General features: G+C 38.1%; 1 long non-coding RNA gene across 14 annotated transcripts in view; it reads right to left on the bottom strand.

Moving 5' to 3' along the window:
- Positions 1-12,196, bottom strand: part of LOC103236249 (uncharacterized) — a 233,208-nt gene that overhangs the window by 217,984 nt on the left and 3,028 nt on the right. For 9 of the 14 annotated variants that reach the window (XR_012093443.1, XR_012093436.1, XR_012093440.1 and 6 more), the window contains exons 2-5: positions 10,832-10,978; positions 9,649-9,837; positions 3,620-3,711; positions 2,419-2,502 (exon numbers count right to left, since the gene is read on the bottom strand). This is a non-coding gene — a long non-coding RNA (uncharacterized lncRNA). Of the gene's footprint in view, positions 1-1,162; positions 1,289-2,418; positions 2,503-3,124; positions 3,184-3,619; positions 3,712-9,648; positions 9,838-10,831; positions 10,979-12,196 lie in introns of all 14 variants that reach the window. The other 5 variants (XR_012093439.1, XR_012093438.1, XR_012093446.1 and 2 more) reach the window with 4 other exon arrangements.

Here is a 12,196-nt window from a genome sequence, read left to right as displayed (position 1 = left end):
AACTTCTAATATTTAAAAATCAGTAGATTTCCATAAGGATATAGCTTTATAGCTTTATAGCTTCCCTTGAAAACATCAAAAGATCTAGCAACAATGGATCTAAATTCCCACACGGCAACACTATGCTACAACAGTGGTTCTCAAATCGCCAAAGCGTATTAAAGCGGAGACTGCAAGGCTCCCACTTGAGAGTTTCTGAATCAGTGGGCTGAGACGGGGCTGAAAAATCTTCCATTTCTAACAGGTCTCCAGGTGATTCTGATGCTGCAGGTCCAGGGACCCATACTTTGAGAACCACTATGCTTGATCATTGTATGGGCTGCTCCCTTTACATTCGATGTGCAACTCCCATTTGCCATAGCACCCACCACCTCCTACTGTCAGTGAGACAAGTAAGAATCTGATGTCATTTATCTGGCTTACTCTGTTGTTTTTCTTACACATGCAAAGCCATGTGACTGACTGAATCTACCTGGCCTCCTAGGCAATTGAGTTAGCAATCTCTGCTCCTTTGAGGCAAGAACTCTGCCTTACCTAATACAGCACTGTCTTCTCTTTCTCCCTCTCTCCTCTCTTTCTCTCTCTCTCTCTCTCTCACACACACACACCCCATCCCATGCAAAGTCTTACACACAGCATTTAAATATAGTAATTGATTTTAATTTCTGCCTACAGTCTAAAACTTTCAAGGCCTGAAGATAAGGGACAGAAAGACTTTTAAGCAAGGAGTTTGTGTAGTCATCTCCTCTTATCTAATAGATCCAGAGCTAAGAGCAGGGCCATGCTGCCTCAAATTTCACAGAGGTGGGAGGCAAAGAATGAAACAGATCAATGGGTCAGCCATGAGTTCTCCTGAGATCCACTTACCTAATTAGCTTCTCAATCCTAGTACTTATCCCCAAATCCCCTAAAATGAGCTACCATCCAAGAGTATTATCAACTGAGCAATTCAACAAACTGCCTTCACTGATTGGTTTTGTTATTCACCAGCCTGAGGGCATGGGAGACACCTGGGTAATAACTTTACGTCTCTTCTTGCTTTATTTTCTATGAGCTCATTAATGAACCTGGAACAAATTCTGTGTGTGTTCTGAAATCCACTAAGTAAAGCCACTATGGAAAAGAATACGGAGGTTCCTCAAAAAACTAAATATAGAATTACCATTGGATCCAGCAATCCCACTTCTAGGCATGTATCCACAAGAATTGAAATCAGTATGTCAAAGAGATATCTGCACTCCCATGTTCATTGCTGCAGTGTTCACAATAGCCAAGTTACGAAATCAACCTAAGTGTCCATCAATGGACAAAAGAAAGTGGACAAACTCAAAAGAAAATATGGGATATAAACACAATGATGTATTATTCAAACTTTCAAGAAGGAAATTCTACCATTTGAGACAAAAAGGATGAACTTGGAAGACATATATGCTAGGTGAAATAAGCCAGGCATAGAAAGATAAATACTGAATAATCTTACTTGTATGTGGAATATAAAAAAGTTGAACTTATAAAAGGAGAGAATGGTGGTTACCAGAGGCTGGGAGTCTAGCGAGTGGCTGAGGAGATGTTGGTCAAAGGATATACAAAGTTAGACAGGAGGAATAATTTTTTGAAATGTATTATACAATAGCATTATTATTATGTATTATTAACTATAGTTATAGCAATGTATTTTATATATCAAATTTGTCAAAAGAATATATTTTAAATGTTCTCAATAGAAAAAAATGGTAAGTGTGTGAGGTTATGGATATGTTAATTCACTTGGTATAATCATTCCATAATGCATACATATACTGAAACATCATAATGTACCCCATAAATATATACAATTATTATTTCTCAATTAAATATGAAGACTTAAATTTTTAAAAATCTACCAAAATGCAGGACAGACTCTTTCCCTTGTCCACTCCCAACTCACAAGACCTATCTCTGTTCCTTGGACCAAAGCCATTGTTTGTGTAAAATGACCCCAAATTTAACTTCCATGAAGAGTTTAAATGTTTCTCTTCTCAACAGTGAAATTGGCAGTTCATTCTAGAAACTCTATAAAAGATACCAGTCATTAAGACAAACAAATTTTATCCTTCTTTCATGGGCTAACAGTGAATGAAAAGAGGGATACACCAAGGTAATTTGTGAAGGCTTGAGCACAAGTCTTGAAATTAAAATATTCTTCAAATGTGATCAAAAAGGAAGAAGCATCTAAATTAACTGATAGAGTCCTCTCCTGCACTGTCAAAAAGTAGCTTCAGAGCAGTATTATTACTTTATGGAAAAGGGCCCGGAGGCCTATTACAACTTCCCAGGATTATACAGTTATAATCAAAGACAGAGATGAACTCATTCTCAAATCCACAGCCTCAAAACCAACCATCATCATTATCCACACGCCTTGTATCAAGGACATACCTTCTCCACAAACTGTCTCCAAAAAGCTTAAGGACTCAAAGGCTGAAGATGGCTCAAAAACAAAATGGAGCATGATGATTACTCCTTAAAACAAGGAGAGAGAAACAGAAAATTAAACATAGTGAATCAGAGAAAAGACATGCAAACACACTTTTACAGTGACAAATCATTCCCAGCCCAGACAGACTTTGCTTTAGTCTAGTTGAATGTAATAACAAATTCCAAGAAAGAATAGATCTCTCAGAAGGAGATTGGGAAGTAGAAACAAAGGTAAAAGAGTCTCAGACACAAGTTTTCAAAGCCCATTAAGCACCCCCAGGGAGAGCCTTGGCCAAGCATCCCAATCCTTAAAGAACAGAGATGCCTAAAACCTGTGAATTCCAGGAAAGCCAAAAGGAAAAGACTAACAGATTTGACCACATAAAAAGCAAACACTTCTATAAGGTAAAAGATCCCATAACAAATTCAAAAGGTGAATGAATATAGACGAGGAGAAAATATTTGAACCTATGTCAGAAAAAGGGTTAATATTATTTATTATATTACAAACATCCCTCCACATACACACATACCATACCCTCCACCAAAAATGATCAAGGACAAACAACCCAACAGAAAAAATAGACAGGAGAGGAAATTCATAGACAAATCATGAAACAGGAAATGCAAACATCCCAAAAACATGCAGAAAAATTCACAATCTCACCTGTAGTCAGGAAACATGCAAATCAAAATAAAGATGTATTGTTTTTATTGATCACACAGCTAGGTGGAAAAAAAAAAAACTAAAAATATCAGCATCACTCCGGACTGGTAGGAATATAAGGAAACAGATATGCCTCTATGTTGCTTGGGCTACATAATCCTTGGAATATAATTTAGCCATGCCTAATAAAAATAAGTATGTTCTTTGATCTCAAATCCCTCTTTGGAGAAGTGCATATTGAGGTTATGCAGTGCCAAAAAATAACCTCAACATTCATCAACAAGAGAAATAATTGAATAAATTCCAGACATCCATATGAATATTGTGAAGTTATTAAAAAGAACAAAAATAGCATTAATTTGGGAGATAGTAAAAGGCAGTGGTAGCACTTTGGACTCAAAAGCCAGATTGCCCAAGTTCCAGTTGCTGTTCCCACAATCACTAGCTGTGAGACCTTGGGCAAATTAATCACATGTCAGTTCCTTATCTACTCACTGGGGACAATAGTGCCATGGTAGTTGTAGGGTAAATGAGGTGAAGCAGAGGGTCTGGCATGCAGCAAGTGCTAGAGTGATGTCCATGAGATTCTGTTGGGAGACAGAGAGATGGCACAAAATGAATAGCATGAATCTATTTAAGTTAAAAAAAATTGTTTTATACAGTGGACTCTGTGTGTATGGGTATGGTGTTGGTGGTGAGAGGAAAGGATAAAGTTTTAACCTTTTCTTTCCACATCTCTCTGTTCTTTGGCTTGTTACAAAGAACATGTCTTGCTTTTGTCATTTGGAAAAATGATTCAATAACATTTTTTGGAAGTGGGGTAGATGAGCATGATTAAAGGCATAATTAAAGATGGGGAGTGAATCTGGAAACCGACAAGTTTGGTGTGTCTGGAGCACAGGCCATGTGATGTACAGCAGTAGGATATAAGGATGGAGAGTACATATAAAGGGTCGTGTGTTCAAGGGAGGGAGTGTAGACTTTAGCCAGATATTCATGGAAAGTTCTTAGGAAGAAAGGAATGCAAAGTATCAGCTGTGCTCTGGTAACCTGAAAAACAGATTCCACCTCCCCACTGAAACAAAACTTTCAGTGGCTCCTCTTTACTCTGTATAGGGATAAAGTCCAAGCCTAAGTCCACGAGCCTTATCTGCAGCCTTCTCACCTCACCCTCCAGCTCTTCACTACCACCGTGCTCAGCTACCTGTGTTTCTTAGAAAACACTGCCCTCTCCACGTCCAGACCTTGGTTCAGGTCACAGCTTCTACACACAGTGCCCTTCCTCCTCATGCTGCGCTAACTCCTCAGAGCTCACCTCAATCCCCTAAGGCTGTTTCCCATCTAGATCCTCCCAGATTACACCAAGATTATGCTTAAAAAATACTTATACATTGATTTATAATTGTCAGCTTATTGTCAGCCTCCCCAACTAGACTGCAAATCTTTAAGAACTGGTACTTGATATGATTCCCTGTTGACTCCTCAATACCCAGCACAGAACACAAAGGATAGAGATCTTGAAGTATTTGTGAAATAAATGAATGCTTTTAAATACATGAGCCATCTAACGAATTTCCCTTTCTAGTATTCAATGTTTTTCAAAAAGCTTTCTGATTTAATTCACTATCCTATATATCTCAGCCCATAGGCAGAAATTTTTCAACACATCATATCAGTGCAACTCTGAGTCCATGTGACAGTTATATTGCTCATTAGAAACTAATAAATTGGCATAGGGATTTTATATGTCACTCTTGTAACTCAGTTCATGAAAGTTCTTTCCTGGAGAAAAAAAATTTCCATGTGCTGGCAAAAGCAGATTTCTTAGCATTCAAAACGAAGGGCCACAACTCTGAACTATGAAAAATTAGTATGATGAAAGGCCTTTTCTGGGTACATCTGGGCCTTGATTTAATAATTTATTCAGCAAATATTTAGTAATCCCCACCAAATGCCAACCTTTGTTCTAAGCTTTGAGGATAGACCAGGAAACAAGACAGAAAAGCTCTACCACCATGAAATCACATTCCACATTCTACTAGGGGCTAACAGAGAAACAGATAATAAATATGTAAAAAATAAGATAATTTCAGGTAGTGCTAAATGCTATGAAGAAAATTAAGCAGGACAGAGAATGATTAAAGTTGGGGGAGAGGAGATGAGAGCTCTTTAGACAGGTGGTCAGGATAAGGCTTCTCAGAAGAGAGGATATTTGAGCTGAGACTTGAGGGATGAGAACAAGTCAGCCAAGAGAAATGGGGTAGAGAATTCCAGACCTAGAGGAAGAGCAAATGCAAAATCTCTAAGGTGGGAATGAGGTTAGAGTATTCAAGCAAAGACAGAAAAGCAATATGACTGCATAATAATGAGCAAGGAAGGCAATTTGAAAGCAATCAAAGGGAAGGTATAGAATAGGTCATATAGGCCATGATAAGGAGTTTGAATTTTATTCTAATTGCAAGGCAAAGACATTAGTGAAGTATAGGAAAGGAAGTGATAGGTCTGATTTGTATTGTTAAATGGCTAATAACAGAATGAACTCTGAGAAGACAAGAGTGGAAACCAAGACGCCAGTCAAGAAGCTGTTGTCATGGTTCAGATGAGAGCTGCTGATGGCAAGCACTAGGATAGTAGCTATAAACATGGTAGGTGGTCAGTCAGATTTGGGATAATATCTTGGAGGGCCAATGGAACTTGATAGATTGGATACTGGAAAGAAGAGAAAAAGAAGAATCAAAGTTTTAATCTCTTGGTTCTCTCATCAGAAATTTCTACACCTGCATACCGCTAAAAGTCAATTGTTCTAATGCAGATCTTTCATTCAGCAACCATCACAATGTAAAGCTAGTCAAAATTTCTGCTTCTGCATGACAATACTCAAACTACGTGTGCCAATTTATTACAGAGGATTCAAAAACAGTCTATTTTGCATTAAACTAAGGCTCTTAGCTTCTGAGGGGTTTTTTTGTTTGTTTTTTGCAATCTGAAAAGCAGCTCATTTTCTAAAGACCCAAGTACTTACAAAACAACATCAATTTGTATCCCCTTTAAAAAGCACCATTTCTATATTAGAGATCTATAGGCACATAGCTTCTATTACAGTAATCACTTCTTTATTTTGCTTTTTAGTCTTATTTTCTCATATGATGGCCGTGTTTCATATCACAGTTTTATGAACGTTAAAAGTAAGGCTTAGCGGGCCGGGCGCGGTGGCTCAAGCCTGTAATCCCAGCACTTTGGGAGGCCGAGACAGGCGGATCACGAGGTCAGGAGATCGAGACCATCCTGGCTAACACGGTGAAACCCCGTCTCTACTAAAAAAAAATACAAAAAACTAGCCGGGCGAGGTGGCGGCAAAAAAAAAAAAAAAAAAAAAAAAAGTAAGGCTTAGCAAGCCAGACCGCTTACAGCACAGGTAGAAACAGAATGGCAAGCTGGCTTCCTTAGAGTCAATCCTTAATGTATTCATTCATCTTCTGTGAAACTCCAGCAATAGTGAATCTCAAAGAACTAACTGTTTAAGGCTGTAGAGCTATTTTCTTTCTCCTGAACCTAACTCTTTTGAAGCTTTATATATATTGCTCAGTAACAGACTCTTAGAAAACAATATTTTGAAAATATAATTACTATGTACAAATCTATGAAATGTATATAAAATATTATTAAAGGGAAAAAGCAGGATTGAACATACCCTCATAGCCAAAAAGAACTTAGGAAAATTCACAGTACTTATTATATTAATATGTACAGTACTGTTAAGGACTGAGAGTATTTAGGGCTTGGAAGTAAACCACACTCCTCTTTCCCATCAAGGTATAAACCACAATGAGAGACTGCATTGGATACTGGAGAGAGGAGAAAATAAAGAATCAAAGTTATGATCTTTTGGTTCTTCTCATCAGAAATTTCTGCACCTGCAAGCTGCTAAAAGTCAGTTGTTCTACTGGAGAACTTTCAGTCAGTAATCATAATGAAGTAAAGCTTGTCAATATTTTGTATATGTTGCATAGATTTGTACATAATTCAATCCAACACAAAAGAGTAGACAGTTGAAAACTACTACGCCTACTGATAAAGCTGATGCTGGAGACTGCCTGGCAACAATGGGCCTCCCAACATCAAACTGTAGGATGAGGCAGGCTTACACTGAGGTGCTAACTGGCAATGCAGGGCAATGGCAATCCTCCCCTCCCCTCACTCCACAGGCCTATCCCTGTAAAATCTGCAGCACAAAGAAATAGGCCAGAAGGCATGATTCCTGAGAGAAGCCTGGCCCTAAAAGTAAGACTGGCCAAAGAGGCCAAGGTTTCTCACGAAGTTTCTCACCATCAGGTATCTTACTTCATGGAGAAGAGGAAGGGATGACCCAAGAGGCCAGGAGTGTTAACAGGAACCCCTGTAACTACATCACATTCCCCACTCAATTTTATTCTCTTAACTTAGTAGTCTTCACACCGGCGTAAGTCTACCCTGGGATTCCATGACTACTTTCTAAGGAGAATACAGGCATAGGAAATTTTAAGGAAATGTATTCCTTTATTCAACTTTCACCTATTCTTTCCCAAAATTGAGCTGCCTGAAACATGACTGAGGTTGAGATGTCACATTAATTCTATTTTTACAACTCCCTTTAAAAATCATTCTTTAAGCTTCAAGTCAGTGACAAGTTAAAAAAAAAAAAAATCATCTTTTCCCACTTATAAAAGACAGGCATCTTCTTACCCATCCCAGATCCTTCTATAGCAAATTGCTCTAGTGTGCAAAAAAACCTCTAAGGCATACAAAGGAACAATTCCAAATACTGTCTTGAAATCAATATTTGATTTAATCAGGGTATAAGAAACCTACATGAGGATTTCCTGGCTTTCCTCATATATATTTCTGTTAAGAGAAAAGCATGGTGCTAGAAATTGGGTATTTTGGTCTATGTTGAGGTATTCTGAGTGTAGATACACTGGGGCAGGGCAGGGGCTGTGCTAATTTTTGTCTAATGCTATTTCCTCTTCCATTTCCTGACGATGTCAAAGAACGCGGTTGAGAGAGCAAACAAAAATACTAAAGGAGATTGTACCCTACAATCTCCAGATAACAAACTCACAGTCAGTTTCCAGACTCCACATATACATCTCAGAATTCGGATATGCAAGATTTGTGAAAATCATTCTGGGAAATACCAATTAGCTACAAGGCACATCTGCTCTGGAATGAGAGCATTTGATGTAAAATTTCATTCTCCTGTGTCTCAGTTGCAAATTCCAAATGATTTCAAGGAAAAGAATGTAAAAAAATTCCAAATTTCCTTTCAATAGATCAGTGTCACATGAAAAAGGAACATATATAACTAGAAAGTTAATGTTTCTTATTTTCTTGAATAGATATTCAGATCTCAGGAGAAAATATTCTAATTAACTTTTGTCAAAAGATTGAATACAGTAAATCTATATTCATTTTTTTACCCAAGTATGTCTGCTCACTGTTATTTGCTAAACATTTCTCACCTCATTATTAATTCCTACCATTCATGTAATAGATTTAGATACATTCTTTTCTATTGTAAACAACACATTTAACAACAATCATTTATTTGTTTTTGTAAGCCCTACACCTAATTATCTTCCAACATATTTTCCCATTTTGTTGCCTAGCAAAAAGTTGTATTTACCTATAAATACATGAACTAATTGAGGAGAGGGGAGCTCCATTCACTTCACTGAGAGATACATTTCCAACAAAATTTTAGTTCTCTTTAGTAATTATTTGTAAAAATTTATAATGTAGGTATGATTATGTACTAACAATAATTGTAATTATAATTCAAAATAAATTTTTGCCACTTTGAACCTTATAGTCATAGGAATTTTTTTTAATTACAAACTTTTTTTTTTTTTGAGACAGTCTCTCTCTTGTCATCCAGGCTGGAGTGCAATGGCATGATCTCAGCTCACTGCAACCTCCACCTCCCAGGTTCAAGCAATTCTCCTGCCTCAGCCTCCCAAGTAGCTGGGATTACAGGTGTCCACCACCACATCCAGCTAATTTCTGTATTATTAGTAGAGACGGGGGTTTCACCATGTTGGCCAGGCTGGTCTCAAACTCCTGAGCTCAGAGGATCCACCCACCTCGGCCTCCCAAAGTGCTGGGATTACAGGCGTGAGCCATCGTGCCTGGCCTATAAATAACTTATTATTGTGGAAAATAATAATAGAGTAAGCAATAAAATACATTTGGGCAAAAAATATATTAAAATAAAATTCTGTTAGGGAAGTAGAATGAAAATACAAATTCAAATAGGAAAAGGCATAATGTAAAATTTCTGTGAAAATAAATGATGGTGAGTATTCCTTTTCTATGGATTTAGATTTCATTTAGATTGCATTTTAAGTAACATAATCTTTTTTATTTTAAAATATTCACATTTATATTACGCAAAAAATTACATGTTTTGCAACTAGGGTCACAATATTTTACATGTCAACTTAAAAACTATTTTAGGGATGTGTCAGCAAAAGTATGAAGACCATTACCTTAACCCTGTGGGCTTATCCACTGAGATCAGGTTGGGATACGGTTATTTCCTAGGGTGAGAAGTCAGCAGTCAATTGGAGTAATCCTGCTCCCATCCTCATGAGACCACTTCTCCAATACTGATTTCACCTGTTTTGTAGGACTTCCTGGGGCCACTAGTAAACTGTAGAGTCTGTCCCCAAAATGCCCTGAATGGGTCAGAACAATATATCGATTACATCAGTTCCAATGCTATTCTGTCCCCAAGGCTGTAATTCACAATATGTTCATTGCCATCTCAAACTATGTCCTGTCAGCTTGTCTAACATTATCAAAATTTCTAAAATGTGATCAAATACTTTAATAACTAAGAACCAAGATGTTCTCAATTTGATTTTGACCCTCTCCCAGTATTAATTTTCCAGAGAGAAATTAAAAGTTCAGAGATTAAATCACTCTAAATTATAGCCCAAAGTAATCACTACCAACTTCATGTTAAAGTCCAAAGTCATGAATGCCCAACACTGAACTCTTTTACGCTGTGAATTAAAGTTCAAACAGGCTTTGTCACTCCCTGGAAGTGAACTTAGCTCCAAACCTGAAATTTCCCTTCCCCCAGGGAGCTGACGCTGTTCGGCTTACCCCAAGCCTCCCTTGGCAGGAACAAGCTCTTTTAAAACTTGTGTGAGGTAGCAGAGGAGAAAGCACACTTTCCATGATCAGGATGGCTCCCAAGAGAAAGCGGAGAGGAAGAAGGTGGGCTATCCAGGAGCCAAACTTACATATCAGTAAACTCACTGGTGCCCTTGGAACAGAGCATCAAATAATATGTTCATGGCACTCCATGTTTCAAGAAACATGTGATATGGGGAAAAAAAATGTTTTTCCCTAAAATAGGGAAAAATTACAAGAAACAATCTCTCATATTTAAGAACTATTTATTGATTATCATGGTGCAAACTTCTGAGCTAGGTTCACTGGGAAATGCATAAGTGAGTCAAAGCTGGATGCTGCCTACCAACCAACCACTAATATTTCTAACACAATTATTATATATGTCAGTGACTCATATTTTAGATTTTTGTTATAGCCCCACCCTATTTCCAGTACCAATTTTTCTATTAGTGTGCAAAAGTTGATACCAAACAACTCCAAATAGCTAAGTGACTCAGGACAGCAGAGATGTATTTCTTATTCATATACCTATGTATGGGTTAGCAGGGAGCCATTTTCCACTTTGTCCTGTCTCCGAGACCCTGGCTGAAGGAAGCTCACACAATTTGAAACATCATTGGAGTAGTGATTAAAGATGGCCACATTTTCTTGGAACTCTGTGGTTGACAAAAATGTCTGTAATAAAGATGGCCACAAATTCTTTGTCACTCTCCCTCCACCCCTATCAAGTGTTTATTTCCTCTCCCCTTAAAATTGAGCTGGCCCTGTGACTGCTTTTACCAATACAACATGTCATTTCCAGACCTAAGACAAAACCTGGAAGTTTTTGCTTTTTTGCATTTGAGAATCCTAAGCCACCATGCATGAAGTCAGGCTACTCTGCTGAAGAAGCCATGGGAATCAGAGTCTTTGGAACCGCATGGGTAGAGCTCAGCTACTCTATCAACCCACTTGAGCCTCCAAAAACTCCAGCCCCAGACAATACCAGGCTGGAACCACGAGAGACCCTAAGTAAGATTAGACAACTGCCCATGAGCCTAGTCAACCCACAAAACCGTTACAGATAATAAAATGGTGACTGCCTTAAACCATTAAGATTTAAGGTGCTTTGTCATGGAACAATAGATAATTAAAATATTTCATCACTCTCGGCAGAAAGAGAGCAGGATAAATGTTCACAGGCTCTTAAAGCTTTTATTTGGAAATGACACAAGTCACTTCCAATCACATTTCATTGGCCACTCTTCAGGTAAAAGGAGTAGGGAAATCCAAATTACTATGTGTGTGGAAAAAGAAATAGAAATATTTTATGGCTAGTACTAATATCTTCCAGAGAAGAGATTACAAGTAAATCAGTAAATAGATGAAGTGTCAGGGGGAAAAAGCTAACAATAGGAGAAAAGAATGTAGATGACGCAGCACTTTGGGAGGCCGAGACGGGCGGATCACAAGGTCAGGAGATCGAGACCATCCTGGCTAACACAGTGAAACCCCGTCTCTACTAAAAAATACAAAAAATCTAGCCGGGTGAGGTGGCGGGCGCCTGTAGTCCCAGCTACTCGGGAGGCTGAGGGAGGAGAATGGCGAAAACCCGGGAGGCGGAGCTTGCAGTGAGCTGAGATCCGGCCACTGCACTCCAGCCTGGGTGACAGAGTGAGACTCCATCTCAAAAAAAAAAAAAAAAAAAAAAAGAATGTAGATGACGGATTCTTCAAGATATCCTCTAGGCAAGGTAGGATGTAAGAGGAAAAGGAGGGTAGAAAGAAGTCCCAAAAAAAAAAAAAAAAAAAAAAAAAGCATCCACAGAGAAAAGTAGAGGGATCTAAAGCACAGTTTCAATAACAGAATAGTCAAGAAGAGCATAAAATGAAAGGCCAAAATGGGTGGTACAGA

The sequence above is a fragment of the Chlorocebus sabaeus genome, chromosome 7 (assembly GCF_047675955.1).
Source record: "Chlorocebus sabaeus isolate Y175 chromosome 7, mChlSab1.0.hap1, whole genome shotgun sequence".
In the NCBI taxonomy this organism is placed as follows: domain Eukaryota; kingdom Metazoa; phylum Chordata; class Mammalia; order Primates; family Cercopithecidae; genus Chlorocebus; species Chlorocebus sabaeus.
Note: the sequence above shows the minus strand (reverse complement) of the source record. Positions and strands in the feature narration are given on the sequence as shown.